The sequence below is a fragment of the Poeciliopsis prolifica genome, unplaced genomic scaffold (assembly GCF_027474105.1).
Source record: "Poeciliopsis prolifica strain line A6 unplaced genomic scaffold, Auburn_PproV2 SCAFFOLD180, whole genome shotgun sequence".
NCBI lineage: Eukaryota > Metazoa > Chordata > Actinopteri > Cyprinodontiformes > Poeciliidae > Poeciliopsis > Poeciliopsis prolifica.
In genome coordinates this window covers 55623-80850 of record NW_026562555.1, presented here as the reverse complement: position 1 = coordinate 80850, position 25228 = coordinate 55623, and the positions used below count along the sequence as shown (strand labels likewise).

The window sequence follows — 25228 nt, the reverse complement described above, 5'->3', positions numbered from 1 at the left end:
TTCTGTGCATGTTTACATGTATATGATAAAGAAATGCTTATTAAACATATGAATTGTACATTAACCCATTCAGACACTGAATATAAATCAAACCAGAATGAGAGCAATTAGGTAAACCAGTAGACCGTTAATGGAAGTTGGAACTTGAAGCTGGGAATGACGTCATGTCCGAGTTCCAGTTAGCATAGTCAAAATGGGGATCCCCAATTAGCCATTGTTCATAAAGAAATGACTTTCCGCATGCACACCAACATCTTTTAATTTGTTCATATGAGAGTTGAAGCTGTTACATGTAACATTGACTCTTGCAAGAGTTTCTCACAATATTTAAATGTTCCCACCACAACTATTATTCATGGAGCTGCCTTATTGGATCTTGAAGTCGGAGTTTGAAAAATTCCCTGACTTTTAGCGTGAGACTGTCTGAATTTGGAGGAATGTTACAATTTAATTTTCTGGCTCAGAAAACAGAATTTTTCTATTCATACTACAAATGCAACACAATATTATTGTCAAAACAAGCAACTTGTTGGACTCAAAAAGTTGGGCCAAAAGTCAAAAAGTTTAAGAACCAACTGTGTTAAAAATGAACAGTTTGGGTTATTTAAGTGTTTATTTATTAAAGTATAAAACTTTGTCTAACATGTTATTCATTATATATGAACTACATTTATAATATTCGAATTATTAGAACCAATATGTGATTATCTAATTATTGGCGTAACTCGCTACAGGGAATGACTTAAAGAAGCGACAGCGTGACGTCACGTCTTGATGGAAATGAGTGCCAGTGAAGCCACGCCCTGCCCCGGTGACGTCAGACGAAGCTCGGCAGTTTTCCTCTTGAAGCCTCCGGGCTGAAGCGGCGGAGACTCGCATCCAACGCGACCAGGAGCGACTGGAGGATCGAGACGCGCGGCTGTTTGCGTCGAAATCAAACCCAGAATTCCTGGCAGGCAGGTAAGACTTCAGCCTGTGGAATTTCTCATCTTCCTCCATGTTTGTTGGAGCAGAATGTTCGGCAACTTTTCACTGCATCGCGAGAAGGGAAGGAAACGGAGCGAACCCATATTTCTTGGCTTTCTCCAATCTTTTTAAAGCCTCGTTCTGCTCGCACTTTCACACAGAAAGAAGCTCGACGTGGCGCGTTTTCCTCGCTGGATCCTCTGGATCGTAACGCTGGAAAACTACAGTTTTACTCGAAAGCAATGATTCTTTAATCCATCCTGAATTTCCAATGCGCCTCTGAAGCATTTGCGATAAGCAGCAATAAACAGAAGTAGGTGTCACAACCTGATGGTGTCTGGACTAAAGGTCTGTGGGGGGGTGCAAGGTTACCATGGCATCTAGAGAAACACAAGACTAATTTAAATTGATTCTACGTCACCACCATCATCATCACCATCATCATCATCATATCCGCTGTTCTTTGCAGCATCTACAACCCACAAAAAGCTCCTGATAATCTTCTGCATCTTGTAGGATTTAGTCCAACATGTGGATCTCCTGGAGTGATTTTGGTTTTACATTCTTGGATGCAAAATAATAGTTTTTTTACTTAGTATATTTTTTTCCTCAGTAAACAAAATTCTTCTTTACATTAAAATGCCAGTTGCTTTAAGATTAAGAAAGTAATTAAGAATCACAACAATAACTTAAATTCTTGAACACTTCAGAAAACCTCTAAAAACGCATAAAACTGCCCATTTGAAACAAGTTCATGTCGAATGTCTTCAGCTCTTAATTGGCACCAGAAAGGAAAATAAATGGCAGGTTTGGATTGGCTCTTTTTGAAATATCAGTGAACACATTTTCCAGCTGCATTTTCTTTAAAATATTTGAAAAACACTCCAGTAAAAATCTAGAAATAGGAAACTTTCTGAATTGTGAATAGACAGGAGTCTACCAAAAGTATATTTGGTAAAAAAAAAAACAACAAAACAAACAATAATTAGTTTTTTCATTAATACTAGATGACCACAAATGAATTGCCTAGAGACTTGAATTGACTAGTTAACCCTTGATTAGCCTTGATTGGTGATTGACAGATCAAATATTGACCACTCAGAATTATTTTATTATTTATTGAAACTGACCATTTTTGTCTACAACTGACAGCATATAATTTGATGCATTTTTCTAGTAATATTTTAATAACTGAAACACTGTGCAACCTTACACTAAGTTATACTGTTACTGCAAAATCAGCATTCATAATATGGCAAGGGACTGTTTAGAATAAAGTCATTGTTGACTGTTATAATCTTGGTGTTCACTTGCTGCAAGCCATTTTAATATTACATGCAAATAAGGAAACAAAAGATACTTCTTGTGTTTGGCTGTGAGATCTGCAGTGCAGCTTTTTTTCTCTCATGCTTTCAACCTCCTGCTCAAAAAACATCTTTGTCCAATCTTATATTTTCACCTTCCTAAAATAATGGCCAGACTGATTTTGGCAAAAAGTAATAATGTGGATATAAATCCATAATAAGACTGTTGTTTGAATATAAAAGAAAACTTTCCTGATAAAAAAAAAAACCTCAACACCAAAATATATAAGCTGTGCACATTCCCTTTTGATCAGTTGTCCCACATCCGCAACCCCCCACTTCCTGTTTGCATGGCTTTACAAACAAGCCATGCAAACAGATATTCCTTTTTCCCTAAATCTGATACGGGACACATGTAACTCTTAATTACACTGATTTATTTAAATGTTCAAAATTTAGCAGATATGACTGGCTGCAGCGAACCAGATTCTGTAGCTATTGCCAGCTTCTCTCTTGTCTGAGTGGTCATCTTTTCCTGTGCCTAAAATAATCTGGATTCTGACTGACAAAACGGGCAGAAAATGTTTGTCCTGTTTCATATCCATACACTTATGTCTATTATAGTGGACATTTTGTTGAATCTTATTTTTTTATTCCTACTTGTACCATACCATACCAACTTATTTATAAGCCTTTAAAACAACCACAGCTGATACAAAGTGCTGCACATAAAATAGATAAAAACAAATAAAAACTCTTACAGTTTAAAACAAACAATGTGAAACTAGATCTCGCTGGAGTTGAAAGCCAAGTAAAATATGGGTTTTTAAGACGAGCTTTAAAAGTGTACAGAGAAGGAGCCTCTCTGACCTGCAAAGGAAGGTCATTCCATAGCTTAGGACCCACGACAGAGAAAGCTCTGTCCCCTCTGAGCTTCCTCTAGATCTCGGTCCCTCCAAGAGCAACTGTAGTTACAGTACTACAGTAGTCTTTAGAGCAGAGGTCACCAACATGGGGCCGCGGGCATCCGGTCGCCCGCTGGGACCTTGTCAGTTCGCCCGCGGAGCTACTTCTAAAATAGCCATTATCATCAGGGAGCACGACCAAAACATGATTTAATTAAATGTTTTTACATTGAAGTAATAAAGTTTGTTTATATTTAGAGTTTCAAAAGAGCGAAATGATAAAAACAAATAAGTTGCTTTATGTATAAAATTCTTTCCTGCTGTTAAAGTTCAGAACTGCGCAGGCGCCTGCAGGAAACTATCGGAGGGCAGCAGCGCCTGCAGCTGCGCTCTGTGTACCTTGACATTTTCCTTTAAGTAAAGAAAGAAAGAATACTTCTGGAATTTTATTATTAACCTATTTACTATTAACATTGTGAAGAATAATAAATAAATTGTGCAAAACATCTTATTCGTAGCGTACTCTATCTGAGTCTGAGGGTGAGCACCAAAGCCCAAATCTTTTTGTTAGATTTACTTTTTGTTTATTTGGCAGCTTGGTGCTTTTTCTGTAAATTAATGACAAGAGTTTGAAACCTCCCACAGTTCTAAGAGGTTTGTTTGGATCCAGTGGAGCTTTTTTACCGTGTTCGGTTTCTGGCGGGTCGTCAGTTCATGAGCTTTGATGTTTCCCGAACTAGAGAGCTGATGGGTCACCCTGACGGCTGATACTGATGCTAGACTGTGGGTTAACCATTTAATCTAGTCAAAGTAGAGTAGAAATAAAGCAAACAGCTTCACCTTCTCGTTCTCTGGACGTCTAACACCACCTTCACTGGGAACCAACACCCTTCACCTGGGAACCAACACCTTCACCTGGGAACCAACACCTTCACCTGGAATCAACACCTTCACCTGGGAACCAACACCTTCACCTGGGAATCAACACCTTCACCTGGAATCAACACCTTCACCTGGGAATCAACACCTTCACCTGGGAATCAACACCTTCACCTGGGAACCAACACCTTCACCTGGGAATCAACACCTTCACCTGGGAACCAACACCTTCACCTGGGAATCAACACCTTCACCTGGGAATCAACACCTTCAGCTGGGAACCAACACCTTCACCTGGGAATCAACACCTTCACCTGGGAATCAACACCTTCACCTGGGAACCAACACCTTCACCTGGGAATCAACACCTTCACCTGGAATCAACACCTTCACCTGGGAATCAACACCTTCACCTGGGAACCAACACCTTCACCTGGGAATCAACACCTTCACCTGGGAACCAACACCTTCACCTGGGAACCAACACCTTCACCTGGGAAACCAACACCTTCACCTGGGAACCAACACCTTCACCTGGGAACCAACACCTTCACCTGGGAACCAACACCTGATCCTGGGAATCAACACCTGATCCTGGGAATCAACACCTGATCCTGGGAATCAACACCTTCACCTGGGAACCAACACCTTCACCTGGGAACCAACACCTTCACCTGGGAACCAACACCTGATCCTGGGAATCAACACCTTCACCTGGGAACCAACACCTTCACCTGGGAACCAACACCTTCACCTGGGAATCAACACCTTCACCTGGGAACCAACACCTTCACCTGGGAACCAACACCTGATCCTGGGAACCAACACCTTCACCTGGGAACCAACACCTTCACTGGGAATCAACACCTTCACCTGGGAATCAACACCTTCACCTGGGAATCAAACCTTCACTGGGAATCAACACCTTCACCTGGGAACCAACACCTTCACCTGGGAACCAACACCTGATCCTGGGAACCAACACCTGATCCTGGGAACCAACACCTTCACCTGGGAATCAACACCTTCACCTGGGAACCAACACCTTCACCTGGGAATCAACACCTTCACTGGGAACCAACACCTGATCCTGGGAACCAACACCTTCACCTGGGAATCAACACCTTCACCTGGGAATCAACACCTTCACCTGGGAATCAACACTGATCCGGGAACCAACACCTGATCCTGGGAACCAACACCTTCACCTGGGAACCAACACCTTCACCTGGGAATCAACACCTTCACCTGGGAATCAAACACCTTCAGCTGGGAATCAACACCTTCACCTGGGAACCAACACCTTCACCTGGGAACCAACACCTTCACCTGGGAACCAACACCTTCACCTGGGAATCAACACCTTCACCTGGGAATCAACACCTTCACCTGGGAACCAACACCTGATCCTGGGAACCAACACCTTCACCTGGGAATCAACACCTTCACCTGGGAATCAACACCTTCAGCTGGGAACCAACACCTTCACCTGGGAATCAACACCTTCACCTGGGAATCAACACCTTCACCTGGGAACCACACCTTCACCTGGGAATCAACACCTTCACCTGGGAACCAAACACCTTCACCTGGGAATCAACACCTTCACCTGGGAATCAACACCTTCACCTGGGAATCAACACCTTCACCTGGGAATCAACACCTTCACCTGGGAACCAACACCTTCACCTGGGAATCAACCTTCACCTGGGAACCAACACCTTCACCTGGGAATCAACACTTCACCTGGGAATCAACACTTCAGCTGGGAACCAACACCTTCACCTGGGAATCAACACCTTCACCTGGGAATCAACACCTTCACCTGGGAACCAACACCTTCACCTGGGAATCACACCAATCAACACCTTCACCTGGGAATCAACACCTTCACCTGGGAATCAACACCTTCACCTGGGAACCAACACCTTCACCTGGGAATCAACACCTTCACCTGGGAACCAACACCTTCACCTGGGAACCAACACCTTCACCTGGGAACCAACACCTTCACCTGGGAACCAACACCTTCACCTGGGAACCAACACCTTCACCTGGGAACCAACACCTGATCCTGGGAATCAACACCTGATCCTGGGAATCAACACCTGATCCTGGGAATCAACACCTTCACCTGGGAACCAACACCTTCACCTGGGAACCAACACCTTCACCTGGGAACCAACACCTGATCCTGGGAATCAACACCTTCACCTGGGAACCAACACCTTCACCTGGGAACCAACACCTTCACCTGGGAATCACACCTTCACCTGGGAACCAACACCTTCACCTGGGAACCAACACCTGATCCTGGGAACCAACACCTTCACCTGGGAACCAACACCTTCACCTGGGAATCAACACCTTCACCTGGGAATCAACACCTTCACCTGGGAATCAACACCTTCACCTGGGAATCAACACCTTCACCTGGGAACCAACACCTTCACCTGGGAACCAACACCTGATCCTGGGAACCAACACCTGATCCTGGAACCAACACCTTCACCTGGGAATCAACACCTTCACCTGGGAACCAACACCTTCACCTGGGAATCAACACCTTCACTGGGAACCAACACCTGATCCTGGGAACCAACACCTTCACCTGGGAATCAACACCTTCACCTGGGAATCAACACCTTCACCTGGGAATCAACACCTGATCCTGGGAACCAACACCTGATCCTGGGAACCAACACCTTCACCTGGGAACCAACACCTTCACCTGGGAATCAACACCTTCACCTGGGAATCAACACCTTCAGCTGGGAATCAACACCTTCACCTGGGAACCAACACCTTCACCTGGGAACCAACACCTTCACCTGGGAACCAACACCTTCACCTGGGAATCAACACCTTCACCTGGGAATCAACACCTTCACCTGGGAACCAACACCTGATCCTGGGAACCAACACCTTCACCTGGGAATCAACACCTTCACCTGGGAATCAACACCTTCAGCTGGGAACCAACACCTTCACCTGGGAATCAACACCTTCACCTGGGAATCAACACCTGATCCTGGGAACCAACACCTGATCCTGGGAACCAACACCTTCACCTGGGAACCAACACCTTCACCTGGGAATCAACACCTTCACCTGGGAATCAACACCTTCACCTGGGAATCAACACCTTCACCTGGGAACCAACACCTTCACCTGGGAACCAACACCTTCACCTGGGAACCAACACCTTCACCTGGGAACCAACACCTGATCCTGGGAACCAACACCTGATCCTGGGAACCAACACCTTCACCTGGGAATCAACACCTTCACCTGGGAACCAACACCTTCACCTGGGAACCAACACCTTCACCTGGGAACCAACACCTTCACCTGGGAATCAACACCTTCACCTGGGAACCAACACCTTCACCTGGGAACCAACACCTTCACCTGGGAACCAACACCTGATCCTGGGAACCAACACCTTCACCTGGGAACCAACACCTGATCCTGGGAATCAACACCTGATCCTGGGAATCAACACCTGATCCTGGGAATCAACACCTTCACCTGGGAACCAACACCTTCACCTGGGAACCAACACCTTCACCTGGGAACCAACACCTGATCCTGGGAATCAACACCTTCACCTGGGAACCAACACCTTCACCTGGGAACCAACACCTTCACCTGGGAACCAACACCTGATCCTGGGAATCAACACCTTATCCTGGGAATCAACACCTTCACCTGGGAACCAACACCTTCACCTGGGAACCAACACCTTCACCTGGGAATCAACACCTTCACCTGGGAACCAACACCTTCACCTGGGAACCAACACCTTCACCTGGGAACCAACACCTTCACCTGGGAATCAACACCTTCACCTGGGAATCAACACCTGATCCTGGGAATCAACACCTTCACCTGGGAATCAACACCTTCACCTGGGAATCAACACCTTCACCTGGGAATCAACACCTTCACCTGGGAACCAACACCTTCACCTGGGAACCAACACCTGATCCTGGGAACCAACACCTGATCCTGGGAACCAACACCTGATCCTGGGAACCAACACCTTCACCTGGGAACCAACACCTTCACCTGGGAATCAACACCTTCACCTGGGAATCAACACCTTCACCTGGGAACCAACACCTGATCCTGGGAACCAACACCTTCACCTGGGAATCAACACCTTCACCTGGGAACCAACACCTTCACCTGGGAACCAACACCTTCACCTGGGAACCAACACCTGATCCTGGGAACCAACACCTGATCCTGGGAACCAACACCTGATCCTGGGAACCAACACCTGATCCTGGGAACCAACACCTGATCCTGGGAACCAACACCTTCACCTGGGAATCAACACCTGATCCTGGGAATCAACACCTTCACCTGGGAACCAACACCTTCACCTGGGAATCAACACCTGATCCTGGGAATCAACACCTTCACCTGGGAACCAACACCTTCACCTGGGAACCAACACCTTCACCTGGGAACCAACACCTGATCCTGGGAATCAACACCTGATCCTGGGAATCAACACCTTCACCTGGGAACCAACACCTTCACCTGGGAACCAACACCTTCACCTGGGAACCAACACCTTCACCTGGGAACCAACACCTTCACCTGGGAACCAACACCTTCACCTGGGAACCAACACCTGATCCTGGGAACCAACACCTTCACCTGGGAATCAACACCTTCACCTGGGAATCAACACCTTCACCTGGAAATCAACACCTTCACCTGGGAATCAACACCTGATCCTGGGAATCAACACCTTCACCTGGGAACCAACACCTTCACCTGGGAACCAACACCTTCACCTGGGAACCAACACCTGATCCTGGGAATCAACACCTGATCCTGGGAATCAACACCTGATCCTGGGAATCAACACCTTCACCTGGGAACCAACACCTTCACCTGGGAACCAACACCTTCACCTGGGAATCAACACCTTCACCTGGGAACCAACACCTTCACCTGGGAACCAACACCTTCACCTGGGAACCAACACCTGATCCTGGGAACCAACACCTTCACCTGGGAACCAACACCTGATCCTGGGAATCAACACCTTCACCTGGGAATCAACACCTTCACCTGGGAATCAACACCTTCACCTGGGAATCAACACCTTCACCTGGGAACCAACACCTTCACCTGGGAACCAACACCTGATCCTGGGAACCAACACCTGATCCTGGGAACCAACACCTGATCCTGGGAACCAACACCTTCACCTGGGAACCAACACCTTCACCTGGGAATCAACACCTTCACCTGGGAATCAACACCTTCACCTGGGAACCAACACCTGATCCTGGGAACCAACACCTTCACCTGGGAATCAACACCTTCACCTGGGAAACCAACACCTTCACCTGGGAACCAACACCTTCACCTGGGAACCAACACCTTCACCTGGGAACCAACACCTGATCCTGGGAACCAACACCTGATCCTGGGAACCAACACCTTCACCTGGGAATCAACACCTTCACCTGGGAACCAACACCTTCACCTGGGAATCAACACCTTCACCTGGGAATCAACACCTTCACCTGGAACCAACACCTGATCCTGGGAACCAACACCTTCACCTGGGAATCAACACCTTCACCTGGGAATCAACACCTTCACCTGGGAATCAACACCTTCACCTGGGAATCAACACCTTCACCTGGGAATCAACACCTTCACCTGGGAATCAACACCTGATCCTGGGAACCAACACCTGATCCTGGGAACCAACACCTTCACCTGGGAACCAACACCTTCACCTGGGAACCAACACCTTCACCTGGGAATCAACACCTTCACCTGGGAATCAACACCTTCACCTGGGAATCAACACCTTCACCTGGGAACCAACACCTTCACCTGGGAATCAACACCTTCACCTGGGAACCAACACCTTCACCTGGGAATCAACACCTTCACTGGGAACCAACACCTTCACCTGGGAATCAACACCTTCACCTGGGAACCAACACCTGATCCTGGGAACCAACACCTTCACCTGGGAATCAACACCTTCACCTGGGAATCAACACCTTCACCTGGGAATCAACCTGATCCTGGGAACCAACACCTGATCCTGGGAACCAACACCTTCACCTGGGAACCAACACCTTCACCTGGGAATCAACACCTTCACCTGGGAATCAACACCTTCAGCTGGGAATCAACACCTTCACCTGGGAACCAACACCTTCACCTGGGAACCAACACCTTCACCTGGGAACCAACACCTTCACCTGGGAATCAACACCTTCACCTGGGAATCAACACCTTCACCTGGGAACCAACACCTGATCCTGGGAACCAACACCTTCACCTGGGAATCAACACCTTCACCTGGGAATCAACACCTTCAGCTGGGAACCAACACCTTCACCTGGGAATCAACACCTTCACCTGGGAATCAACACCTTCACCTGGGAACCAACACCTTCACCTGGGAATCAACACCTTCACCTGGGAACCAACACCTTCACCTGGGAATCAACACCTTCACCTGGGAATCAACACCTTCACCTGGGAATCAACACCTTCACCTGGGAATCAACACCTTCACCTGGGAACCAACACCTTCACCTGGGAATCAACACCTTCACCTGGGAACCAACACCTTCACCTGGGAATCAACACCTTCACCTGGGAATCAACACCTTCAGCTGGGAACCAACACCTTCACCTGGGAATCAACACCTTCACCTGGGAATCAACACCTTCACCTGGGAACCAACACCTTCACCTGGGAATCAACACCTTCACCTGGGAATCAACACCTTCACCTGGGAATCAAACCTTCACCTGGGAACCAACACCTTCACCTGGGAATCAACACCTTCACCTGGGAACCAACACCTTCACCTGGGAACCAACACCTTCACCTGGGAACCAACACCTTCACCTGGGAACCAACACCTTCACCTGGGAACCAACACCTTCACCTGGGAACCAACACCTGATCCTGGGAATCAACACCTGATCCTGGGAATCAACACCTGATCCTGGGAATCAACACCTTCACCTGGGAACCAACACCTTCACCTGGGAACCAACACCTTCACCTGGGAACCAACACCTGATCCTGGGAATCAACACCTTCACCTGGGAACCAACACCTTCACCTGGGAACCAACACCTTCACCTGGGAATCAACACCTTCACCTGGGAACCAACACCTTCACCTGGGAACCAACACCTGATCCTGGGAACCAACACCTTCACCTGGGAACCAACACCTTCACCTGGGAATCAACACCTTCACCTGGGAATCAACACCTTCACCTGGGAATCAACACCTTCACCTGGGAATCAACACCTTCACCTGGGAACCAACACCTTCACCTGGGAACCAACACTGATCCTGGGAACCAACACCTGATCCTGGGAACCAACACCTTCACCTGGGAATCAACACCTTCACCTGGGAACCAACACCTTCACCTGGGAATCAACACCTTCACCTGGGAACCAACACCTGATCCTGGGAACCAACACCTTCACCTGGGAATCAACACCTTCACCTGGGAATCAACACCTTCACCTGGGAATCAACACCTGATCCTGGGAACCAACACCTGATCCTGGGAACCAACACCTTCACCTGGGAACCAACACCTTCACCTGGGAATCAACACCTTCACCTGGGAATCAACACCTTCAGCTGGGAATCAACACCTTCACCTGGGAACCAACACCTTCACCTGGGAACCAACACCTTCACCTGGGAACCAACACCTTCACCTGGGAATCAACACCTTCACCTGGGAATCAACACCTTCACCTGGGAACCAACACCTGATCCTGGGAACCAACACCTTCACCTGGGAATCAACACCTTCACCTGGGAATCAACACCTTCAGCTGGGAACCAACACCTTCACCTGGGAATCAACACCTTCACCTGGGAATCAACACCTGATCCTGGGAACCAACACCTGATCCTGGGAACCAACACTTCACCTGGGAACCAACACCTTCACCTGGGAATCAACACCTTCACCTGGGAATCAACACCTTCACCTGGGAATCAACACCTTCACCTGGGAACCAACACCTTCACCTGGGAACCAACACCTTCACCTGGGAACCAACACCTTCACCTGGGAACCAACACCTGATCCTGGGAACCAACACCTGATCCTGGGAACCAACACCTTCACCTGGGAATCAACACCTTCACCTGGGAATCAACACCTTCACCTGGGAACCAACACCTTCACCTGGGAACCAACACCTTCACCTGGGAATCAACACCTTCACCTGGGAACCAACACCTTCACCTGGGAACCAACACCTTCACCTGGGAACCAACACCTGATCCTGGGAACCAACACCTTCACCTGGGAACCAACACCTGATCCTGGGAATCAACACCTGATCCTGGGAATCAACACCTGATCCTGGGAATCAACACCTTCACCTGGGAACCAACACCTTCACCTGGGAAAACACCTTCACCTGGGAACCAACACCTGATCCTGGGAATCAACACCTTCACCTGGGAACCAACACCTTCACCTGGGAACCAACACCTTCACCTGGGAACCAACACCTGATCCTGGGAATCAACACCTTATCCTGGGAATCAACACCTTCACCTGGGAACCAACACCTTCACCTGGGAACCAACACCTTCACCTGGGAATCAACACCTTCACCTGGGAACCACACCTTCACCTGGGAACCAACACCTTCACCTGGGAACCAACACCTTCACCTGGGAACCAACACCTTCACCTGGGAACCAACACCTGATCCTGGGAATCAACACCTTCACCTGGGAATCAACACCTTCACCTGGGAATCAACACCTTCACCTGGGAATCAACACCTTCACCTGGGAACCAACACCTTCACCTGGGAACCAACACCTGATCCTGGGAACCAACACCTGATCCTGGGAACCAACACCTGATCCTGGGAACCAACACCTTCACCTGGGAACCAACACCTTCACCTGGGAATCAACACCTTCACCTGGGAATCAACACCTTCACCTGGGAACCAACACCTGATCCTGGGAACCAACACCTTCACCTGGGAATCAACACCTTCACCTGGGAACCAACACCTTCACCTGGGAACCAACACCTTCACCTGGGAACCAACACCTGATCCTGGGAACCAACACCTGATCCTGGGAACCAACACCTGATCCTGGGAACCAACACCTGATCCTGGGAACCAACACCTGATCCTGGGAACCAACACCTTCACCTGGGAATCAACACCTGATCCTGGGAATCAACACCTTCACCTGGGAACCAACACCTTCACCTGGGAATCAACACCTGATCCTGGGAATCAACACCTTCACCTGGGAACCAACACCTTCACCTGGGAACCAACACCTTCACCTGGGAACCAACACCTGATCCTGGGAATCAACACCTGATCCTGGGAATCAACACCTTCACCTGGGAACCAACACCTTCACCTGGGAACCAACACCTTCACCTGGGAACCAACACCTTCACCTGGGAATCAACACCTTCACCTGGGAACCAACACCTTCACCTGGGAACCAACACCTGATCCTGGGAACCAACACCTTCACCTGGGAATCAACACCTGATCCTGGGAATCAACACCTTCACCTGGGAACCAACACCTTCACCTGGGAATCAACACCTGATCCTGGGAATCAACACCTTCACCTGGGAACCAACACCTTCACCTGGGAACCAACACCTTCACCTGGGAACCAACACCTGATCCTGGGAATCAACACCTGATCCTGGGAATCAAACACCTTCACCTGGGAACCAACACCTTCACCTGGGAACCAACACCTTCACCTGGGAATCAACACCTTCACCTGGGAACCAACACCTTCACCTGGGAACCAACACCTTCACCTGGGAACCACCTGATCCTGGGAACCAACACCTTCACCTGGGAACCAACACCTGATCCTGGGAATCAACACCTTCACCTGGGAATCAACACCTTCACCTGGGAATCAACACCTTCACCTGGGAATCAACACCTTCACCTGGGAACCAACACCTTCACCTGGGAACCAACACCTGATCCTGGGAACCAACACCTCACCTGGGAACCAACACCTGATCCTGGGAACCAACACCTTCACCTGGGAACCAACACCTTCACCTGGGAATCAACACCTTCACCTGGGAATCAACACCTTCACCTGGGAACCAACACCTGATCCTGGGAACCAACACCTTCACCTGGGAATCAACACCTTCACCTGGGAACCAACACCTTCACCTGGGAACCAACACCTTCACCTGGGAACCAACACCTTCACCTGGGAACCAACACCACCTGGAACCAACACCTGATGGGAACCAACACCTTCACCTGGGAATCAACACCTTCACCTGGGAACCAACACCTTCACCTGGGAATCAACACCTTCACCTGGGAATCAACACCTTCACCTGGGAACCAACACCTGATCCTGGGAACCAACACCTTCACCTGGGAATCAACACCTTCACCTGGGAATCAACACCTTCACCTGGGAATCAACACCTTCACCTGGGAATCAACACCTTCACCTGGGAATCAACACCTTCACCTGGGAATCAACACCATCCTGGGAACCAACACCTGATCCTGGGAACCAACACCTTCACCTGGGAACCAACACCTTCACCTGGGAATCAACACCTTCACCTGGAATCAACACCTTCACCTGGGAACCAACACCTCACCTGGGAATCAACACCTTCACCTGGGAACCAACACCTTCACCTGGGAATCAACACCTTCACCTGGGAACCAACACCTTCACCTGGGAATCAACACCTTCACCTGGGAATCAACACCTTCACCTGGGAAACACTGATCCTGGGAACCAACACCTTCACCTGGGAATCAACACCAACATTTTTCCATGTCTTTATTATTTAGCATCGTCTGGGAAAACAAATCCGCTGTTCTTGTGTTTTAGGTTTGTGTTGATTTTGTGCTCTTGCAGATCAGGTGCAGTGATAGTTTTGTGTTGGACCTTTATTTTTTCCACATCTGCTGGTGTCAGCCAGCGGGACCCGTCAGCTGTTCGGTTCGCAAACCACAAAAAAAGCGAATAAACCGGCGACCCGCCAGAACCGCGCAGACTGTCGGAAGCTCAGGCTGAACGTAGAACAACGGGAGGTTCAAACCCAACTGGTTCATTTTTAGCTCACAGGAAAACGCAAAGCCATGAAATAAACAAAAGCAAACTGACCAATAAGACGGAAGCTTTGGCGTTCCCCACCTCACGCATCAGACTGACAGCTGTGTGTGTAAAATATCTTTTGACACAGAAGAAATGCACATAAAACAATTTATAAAGCACCATGGTAAATTATTACTGATAACTATTGTGAGTAGTCCTGACATTAATATGATCAGGCAGCATGATCATATATAAATATAGTTATAAAGACTGTATCAAACAAGTAGCCTTTCGTGTTACTGTGAAGTAGCTCCCAGTCTCAAAAAGGTTGGTGACCCCTGCTTTAGAGGATATCCTGGGCTTTCCAGTGATGTGTCATGTGATAGGTTTGCGTAAAGTGAAGAGCCTTTTTTTCCTAAATAAAAATGGCCTACCTGCCAGCATCCACATTTTATGGAAAGAGGGTAGATGAGTTAAATATTTAACTTCTTTTGTTATTTTTGTTATAATTATTGATATTCTTGATGATAAAAAAAACCTATAACAATATTTTGACTAGTGAAAACAATTGAATAATTTGTGTTTAGAAATAACAGACCTTTCATGAATATGAATTGTCATAGACATCAGACCATTTCAGTGTATTTAATGACTCCACGTTGTTGTAGGAGGAAGAAGTGAAACAGGATTCTACAGGAGAATCAGATCTGGAGTTGTTTGGTAAAGATGAGGATAAGTATCAGCCTATGGTAGGGAACTTCATCAGATCCAGGACAATCTGATGAAGAGACAGATCCAAACGTATTACTCTTGTCAAAAACGCATTTGACACTTCAAGTTTGACTCGTGTCCTTTTGGTGCGTTCAGACCAAAAGCATTTTGAGTGTCAGGTGTGTCTGGTTTACATTCACAGTCTATGTGGAACATCATAAAAAGAGTCCAAACGGTTCAAATCGTGGCATACTAAATGCTTGAAGTGCGCCTGAAGTTCTAAACAAACTAGATCCATAGACTCGTACTAGTGTGCAGATCCCAGATCAAATTAGTCGTCTGTTTGATCAGTATTTGCTGATCAAACAGACTGTTATGTTTAATAAGCCCACAAAATACACAGAATAGATCAAACCAGATGAGAATATAAAATTGTGTTGTGTTAATCTATTTATTATAGAGGAGTAGATAACTTAACCTGTTGATGAAGTAGGGTGCAGAAGTTAATCAGACTGTAACAAGTGTAATGCACTGCATGCACATGCAGGCCTGTTCCGCTCAGGCAGCAGCAAAGATAGAATCCTGTCAATCACACTGTCACAACAAGTGACAAGATGGAGCTGGAAGACTAAGCAAAACCTAAAAATGGGAGGAGTTACAGTGATTACTTCCATGGTGGTTTAAAAAAAGGAATGAGTAAAATCAGAATTAAAATAATTACTTTGGGTTCAGGCTTATAATTAGGGTTAACTGGTTGTGTTGGATCAGGCTCGGACACAACGCCTCTGGGCTTGGGCTGGATTGGGTTAGACTTTTGTAGGCTTGATCTAAAGTCTAAGTATGACTGAGCAGGCAAGAACAAAATGTTAGGGGTGGTGCTTTGAAAGAAATCAAGCAGGCAGGGAGAGTCAGTAGAGATCTAGCAGCCTCTCATCACAAAGGCATTTCCTCCACAGTCTCTGAAGGAAGACTTGTCTTTTAGCAGAGACCCGGTCTGCTCTCACGGCTAATATGGAGCCACTTATTTGGTCATGGAGAGGTTGTTTTTATGCACTGGGCTGTTTTGCTGCTGAGGGTTCATTCCTATTATCCACTACGGTTTTCTCTGAAGATGTTCCTCTTGTTTAAGTATGCAGCGGTTCAAACTGAGCATAGAGTAGAGACAGGAAGGGGCCATACTGACTTCTGATGTGTGAGGAGAAATGTCATGAAAAGAAATTTAATGAGTGGCACACAACACTAAACTAATGTTGATTTATTGATATGCTCAGAAGGTGGTGAAACTTCATATAAAAACTGATTCCATGCACATAAAACAATTTACAAAGCACTATCTTTGCATAAATAGTATTATTGATGAGAAAAAAAAAGAGATTATCTTAATTTGAACTTATTCCAATTAAGAATCAGGTTCAGTGGTGCTGCTATGTTCAGTTGATAATCTAATCTAATGATCAAATCTAAATGATCCAAATTGGTCCAAGCATAATTTCCATCAAGCCAGTTGTGTTTCGATAATGCAAATTAGTTTCAAATGTCATTGAAAAAATCTGCAAACTGCATTAAGTCTTTGCTTCAATTTTCTTTCCTGATATCTTCTCCCTTTCTACAAGAAAACAAACATTTCCACCTAAATCAGAGACAGGAAGTGTCTCTGATTTAGGTTCAGAGGGAGGTGCGTGTCAAAAGACTGGATAATAGCACAAACAAAGACAAAGCAGTAGCAGGAATACATGCACTGAACTCCACAGGACTGAAAAAAAGAAAATGGCTAAACTTTTTTCCCCTTTTGTAGCTACAGTCACTGGAACGTAACAGTTATGTAACAGTTGAAACTCGTCCAAAAATGTGGATAAAAAGTAATATAAAGTAATCTGTTTGCAACTTATGTGATCTGTGAAGATTAGATCATGTAATAAACATAGGTTATTGCAAGTCAGATTTTAAAAATGAGACTCAAACATAAGGAGAAAATTTGCGTTACATAGTGAAAGATTCGAGGAAACAGTGCGTCAATGAAAAGACTATGCAGTGGGCTGCGAGGTGCAGGACTTTAATTAATGTCTCTTAAGAAACGTACGTCTAAGAGTAGCATCCGGAACGATACAGCAGCATGAATTATGTCTGAACATTTTTGGTGAGGTTGCCATATTATTATTATTGACTATGCAGTTGCCATGCATCTATAACTCTGAGCAGCTGCAAATGATTAGTTATTGTCAAATTAGTTGTGACACTTTAAATGTTTCCACTATTGCAACCTAACTAGGGTGAGTTTTACACAAATGAAGCACACCCAGCCTTTTCACTGCTCAATGTCAGCAGTCAAATCTGTAAGGTTACCCTGCTCACCTGTTCTCATGTAGTGATCTCTCTACAAAGACGTTCAGCTGAAAGGTTCCTCAAAGACCCCACTGATAGGAAATATCTACATTATTCATGATTGACTCAGAAAACCAAAGCAGATTTATTGATTGTCTCTCATGTTTTAATACATATTAGGATGCACTTTTTGAATATAAATTCACTATTAAGTTAAAAGTGAACTATTAAAATTCTATTTATGAAACTTGTTTCTCTCATCTGTTGGTAGGTTATCAAACTTCTTGTGTTGGCTACTGATGTACTTTTGAGAGTCATCTAGAAAGAAAAGATGAATAAAGAAATGTCACTGAGTTAAGTTGTTACTGTGTCTCTTGGGAGTTTGCTCCAAGGAGACATTCTTGGGAGCAGTTTGGACAGTAACTGAGCACGAATTGTTGAAATCAGGAAATAATAGGGACCAACTATTGTACTGTAGTACCAAAATGTACTTTAATATGCATCAGAAGTGAAAACCTTTTTAGCACTACATTAGAAGCTAACATGGCCTCATTTGTCTTTACTCTTCATTTCTTCAGACCTACATGCTCTACATCTGGAGGGCGATACTTGAATGAAACAATTGTCCTGTTGCTGTAAAAGTTTGTTTTGTTATCACAGCTACAATCTAATGCTATTACATTAACCGTTGAGTTTGTGTTTTGTTTGTTCACATCTCAGTAAACTACAATTATAACTGATTGCTTTTAAGATTGGCCAATTAAACAAGGTCTATGTTGAAATCTTATTAGTGGTGCTGATGTTCTTAGTAGTAAGAGGGTTCCCTAAGTCAAATCATGATCAAGGCTTCATACAATCTTGGATCGACCCTGCAAGATGAGATAAATAAACATCTATGCACACCTTTAAACACATATTTGCCGTTCACATTGAACTTCAGAAACAAAGCAAATATGGTCAAGACTCCTCTAAGTGTCCGCCATCATTTCCTAACAGAGGACTGAAGCAGATCCAGTCAATATACAAACTTCAGACTTTAGGTTGACTTGATAGATTAGAAGACAAAAAACTGTCTTTTAAATCAAAGTTAAACTTGATTGAAAGATATGGTAATATCATCTGTTACCTGTTAGACATCACATTTTTCACCAGTTGTATATGTGATAGGGTTCCCTAATCAACTCTTCCCCCCAAAAAAACCAAATTGCAATAATCCAAGAACAAAGTTATAAATAAGAAAGAAAGGGCTTTACGTTTAACAAATGTCTGAGATGGAGAAAGGTAAGATTTTATTATCCTTACACTTGGTTATCAAAACCTAGAGCAGCATCTATTTTCACACATTGATTAGTGACACAACTCACGAGTTATCAGGGCAGCAAAATCAACACCTTTGTCACAAGAGAAACAGACAGAACCAAATATAATAGTGTCTGTATTTGTGTTAAAAAAAAGAATGCCACTTAACGTGACCTACTGCAGATAATTAAGGCGAAGTTTAACTGTGGATGTCTTGAGTGTTTTAAAGAAAGACAAACCTGAGAAACATAAGCATATAAGTGAAAGGAAATTTAGTTTTATTTCAGAGTCACAGTTTTTTCTAGAGAGGAAATACACATGAAATCTATGCTACACTAAAACTGCTTTGTCTTCTCTAGGGCACGGGTAATTTATCCATCCATTGAGTTTCTCTAAAGGCCTAGTCCATACATAACAATGTTGTGTGGGGTGCATTTGATTAGTTGCCTCATTCCAGATAGTGATGGAGAAGCTTGTCCTGCAGCGGCACTGGGAGATTGGCAGCAGACACTTACGGACTCGTCGAGGTGTGGCTGTTGTTGTTGGACTTGTTCATCAGATTTGTCCCTACAAATCTGATCAGATCAGGAGGCAGAGATGAAAAAAGCTGGTGGGGCTGTTGTGTTTCTTCATGTTTCTGAGCAGTTTTTGCAGTATGCTGGGTAGACATGGGCAACATAGGGTTTCAGTTTTGTTTATAATCTATTGCACTAACATAGAATTTTTTTGCAAAAACGTCACCAGTGCCAAGTGAGCACAGGTTAAAAATAGAAACCAGCATTTCTCACATGATGAAGTCTGCTGAAAACAGGATTCACACACACACTGCTTTGAGCTGCCTGAAGCTTAGCTTTTATTGTTCATCTTTAAATAAGGCTCTGTGCTCATTTCTCAGCAGAAAACTAAGATGATGACTATCTGCTTGATTTACATTCTCATGTCTGCAGCTCCACATGGAAGCAAAACGTCTAGAACTGTGTGGTTGCACTAAAACCAGACAGTTTTCACAAACTTGCTTTTGTGAAAATACAAAATTCCACTTTTTGTGGAAACTATTTAACATCAATGTTCATTCCATATCTGTCACTCACATACAGCTAACTGGGATTGACTGATTCCTGTTTTAGTGGCTGAGATTGTGACGTGGGGACAAGTGCAGGTTAACTTTGTAATTTTCTACAGTCTTCTGTAGTTCTTTTTAGAAACTATTGGAACTGTTTAATAATATTTTTATGGCTTTCATCATTAGTGCTATTAATATTTACCCTACAAACTAAAATATTCATGTTTAGGTCATTGGTCCCTGTTAGACATAGCTTCACTAATTTAAAACAGCCAAAGTATTTTGGAATTGGCATTTTGCTTTTAATGTTAGTTTTTATCACATTTGGAGGAAGAAGAGTAAAAAACAGCCTATTTACTGTAAGGATTTGAGTTTTCTTTGTGTTTCTTTTAGGTTTATGTGTCTATTGAGTCTCATGTTGTCCTGTCTAGCTCTTGATTGTTCTCTGCTGTGTCTCGTCACCTTACCACCCTCTGTGCATTTAATCGCACAGGTCTGTGTTCCTTATTCCTTGTTGGGTCCTTGTCTGATCTGTTGTGTCAAGCAGTCTTGCAGTCTAGTCTTGTTTAGCTGTCTTATCTTTTGTCAAATGTCTCTTGTTGACCAGTTGCTATCAGTTTTGTGCCTTAGCCTTCTGCTCATCCTGTGCCGCCTGGATTTAGGACTTTGTGTTTCTGACGATTTCATTAAATTCATTCTTCATTCTTCATCTCAACCTGAGCCCACAGCATCTTCCTCACCACCTTCAACACGTTTTATGACACTTACATTAACTTGGAGATTTTCAAATGGCTTTTGAGATGTCTAACCGTTCCACTGGAAGAAAGACGGGGCTCTCTGGTTTTATTTTCAGTTTCTAGAAAAATCCAACTTTGAGTTTTGCTGCAATCAGTTAAAGTGTTGTGGTAACACTTTGATGATCTTGTGACCACTGATATCACTTTACTTTGGTTACAGTCCTTAAAATAATAGAAACATATTTAGTCATAATTTTAAGTGTGCACGTTATTTTTTCAAATTTTATTTCAAGAAAAGACAGCAATTAAAACAACAGAAACATTTAACATACAGGTTAATTTTTATATGAAAATATTTACCATATAAATACTTCCTTTGAAGTTTTTGTTAATCCACCGTTACAAAGAACATAAGTTGTTGTTGTCAGTTTTATTGACGAGTGCTTTTACACGGACATGCCGGTAAAACTGTAAATAAAGTAAAAAAAACATCAATACTTAGTATTGCAATGTTCAACAAACACAGACTTAGTTATAGATTTAAGAGTTAAGCTCTTAAATCTATAACTAACCGCTTATAAGGCAACGTTTACTGTTAGAAGACTTTGTGATATTATGAACATCGGCATTCAATCTGTTAGGTATAGTAAAAGGTACAGAGACAAGTTAAATATATGAATATGTTGGTCATTTTTTCCTTGGTTCATAGAAAGCTAGTAAAATGAAGCCAAACAGTAATCTGAAGCTGAGATAATTCTGCTCAATGGTTGATAATCTCACACAGTCTTCTCACCTTTCAGAGAAAATCTGGGTTATAAATTGACACGCTTGTCTTTTTCTTTCTCTATTTTTTTGAAAACCTGACTTTATTATTTTTCTTGGCGGCATTGTAACGGCCACAGTGGTTCTTGTCTTCCACTGACTGCTGCTGAAAACATCACCGTCAAGCAGGAACCATTTCATGCAGGTCCAGGGGGGTTCAGTGCAAATACACATGTCTGCTTTTTGACCAAATGAGATGATTTTTCTTGAAAAACACCAAAAGTGCAGTCATAATATCCTTGGCTGTGGAGCGGTGATAAGCACAGTAATTTGTCACAAAAAGAGTGATTTTTTGGAAACCTCACGCAAACACACAGGTGAATAATATCAGTCACATCTTTGCTGTCATCCACTGCTAAGAGAAACATGGAGCTGCCGCAGATCTGTCAACAGTTGTTTTCTCATGTCCTTTCCAATGTCTTCCATCTGCCTCATTATTGATTAATTAGATCATTGTAATCCCTTTATTTGCTTGAGAGTTGCATTCTTGTTGTCAAAGTCTTTGGACAATATTTCTGCTGAAGTCAAAAAGCAATCTTTTACTATTTCTGAGTCTGAGCAACGTTTTTGGGTTCTTTTGCTCATGCTAAAATCCATCTGATCTCAAAAGATGCCTCTGTTAAATGTTCTGCTGTTGATGAGATGTTGCTGTTACAAAAGTGAAGCAACGAGGTGAGCAGTGTTTTCTTTCTGTGTTCACTGCTAAGTGGATCATTTTCTTAGAATATGGATATGCAGTTTTGAAATGCCGATCGAGTTGCTTCAAATGAAGCCTGAGTTGCTTTTGCTTCCATATTAAGTGTGCACGTTATTTTTTCAAATTTTATTTCAAGAAAAGACAGCAATTAAAACAGAAACATTTAACATACAGGTTAATTTTTATATTGTTCATGAAGAACATCACAATCATGTTCAGCCTTGCCTACAATCGTCCTGTCTTTCATGCTTTAAAGATTATGTAACTTCTATAAAAAATATTTTTTTACACATTTGTTAAAACTGTCACTATGTCGTGACAGTAAAGTACGAGATCAATAATCTGTGAAAAGATTAAGATCCTCTGCATGCTCCCAGGCTAACTAGAAGCAACCAATCAGAGCCAGGGAGAGGGTCTTAGGTAGTAAAGGGTCCGGCAACACCAATGCATTGGCGAACCCACCCTCTGTCAGTTTGCATTTCGCCATAAGAATATCATGTGACACAGAAACTGTTTCAAACAGACAGGCACCAAACTGTGTCAGTAAGGAAGCATATAGGCCCACAGGATGCATCTGCCTAAAGAACCTCTTATCCTTTGTGGTTCCAAATGGATGGCTCCTACTGGCACAACCATAAGAATAGATGAAATAATACAATATAAATTTGATAGCATCAGAAGCTCAGAAACCAGGTGAAGGAGCTCAATTTTTTTTTTCACAATTGAGCTTTTTTTTTATAATGATTTCACAATATTTTAAGACAAAATAACTTTCATAAAAGTTGCATACTGCAACTTTAAAGGATGCCAGTGCCAGTCTTCTGGTCACAATCCTCTGGTATGTCATTAAACTGTGCTAATTGTAAATTCCATGGCTTATGAAAGTCTGTGGTGACAGCCGAATGATTTGACTGAGCAGGAATGTTAGAGAAGTCAGGAGAGAGAGGTCCTGGCATGTCCTCAGCAGGGAAGCACACTGAGTCATTATGGCCTTTCCCAGCAGCATATTACCAGACAATGCATGGTGATTTACCTCAGAGAGTTTTCCTGTTGTGCTTTCTCCAGTTTACAGGGACCCCACCCACTATTGTTTTACGTTGCATTGTTTTGGGTGTTTGTTAAACTGAGCAGCGTGGTCAGGCTGAAGTCTGGATATCTACTCCTGGAGAGCATAAACACATCATAAACACATCTGACCTCTCCTTCAGATGTACATCCCCATCACTTTCCTTCAAGTGATTCTATTCCAAGAAGTAGAATCATCTGCCTCTTCATCATTAGTTAAAACACTTTTGTTTTCACAAAGTGTCCCTGTTTCAACAGGGACACTGTTGAAAGTGTCCATGTTAAAAATCCCAAAAGTTGTTTTACTCTGTGCACTTTTTAGAATTCTTAAAAAATGTTTTGGGTGTGGCTTTGGACACGGGGAAGTGCCGCCCCACACCTCTTCCCCGCAGTCTGAACGTGACATTTGCTTTAAACTTTGCGTGTCCCAGTAAGGGTGACCGATCCTGCATTACTCCTCTCTTTCCCATTGTCCTGAGGATGGCAAATGTGACACCTGCCACCCTCCTCCTGACAGTCGCACTAAGACTGAGAGGTTATACCCAAACCAGGTCGAAATGATGAACGTTTTTTTAACTGCCTTTTTAACAAACTCTTCCCCTGCACTCTCAGCCACGCTGCTTCCCACTTGCTTTGTATTCTTTCCAGCTGGTTACATCAACAACAAGCATTACTGCAGTTAGCCAGGAGTCTTCACATCTATCACATGCCAAATTTCTACCGTTTCTACCATATGCCATAAATATTGCGCTTTAGGAAAGCACAAATGTAGCATAACATTTGACACCAATTTTGTTGGATATGGGTTTTATGGGGGCTGGTTGACCTTTAAATTTCCCTTAATAATCAATAACCAAAGCATCACAAACTAAAAGCTTTGCTGCACAAACCAGCACATTCGTGGTGCAAATGTTTGACACCAATTTTGTTAGATTTGAAGAAAGTGAGAGATTTTTTGTTACTAGTTGTTTTACAGACACCTGCAGAACATTTACTTATTACCTATAAACAGTTGAGTGTTCTTTTTGTTTGCTCTTGGACTGTTTCAAGCAGCAAAAAATGCTTGAAAAAAAGCATTTTATAGCATTTTATCGCAAAAAAAAAACATGCAAAAAAGTTAATTTTGCAAAATAGCAAAGCTTTAAAATATTCACACTAAACTCCGCCAAGTCATTAGAGACAAGCACTTTTGTAAAGATATAGTCATGATAGAGAAGAAGTAAATCCCAGACTGAGGAGTATTAGTGAAGATGAATACAGGCAGTTTCTACTGTGTTGGCTATATGTTGGTACATGATGGGCTGTATTATATGAGACAGAACAG

At 44.1% G+C, this 25228-nt stretch overlaps 1 protein-coding gene across 1 annotated transcript in view; it reads left to right on the top strand.

The window, feature by feature from the left end:
- The first annotated feature begins 747 nt into the window (after nucleotides 1-747).
- Nucleotides 748-25228, top strand: part of LOC129356596 (SH3 domain-binding protein 4-like) — a 51324-nt gene continuing 26843 nt past the window's right edge. Inside the window, exon 1 of the mRNA XM_055026169.1 lies at nucleotides 748-960. The gene's annotated coding sequence lies outside the window, so the exon portion shown is untranslated. The remainder of the gene's footprint in view (nucleotides 961-25228) is intronic.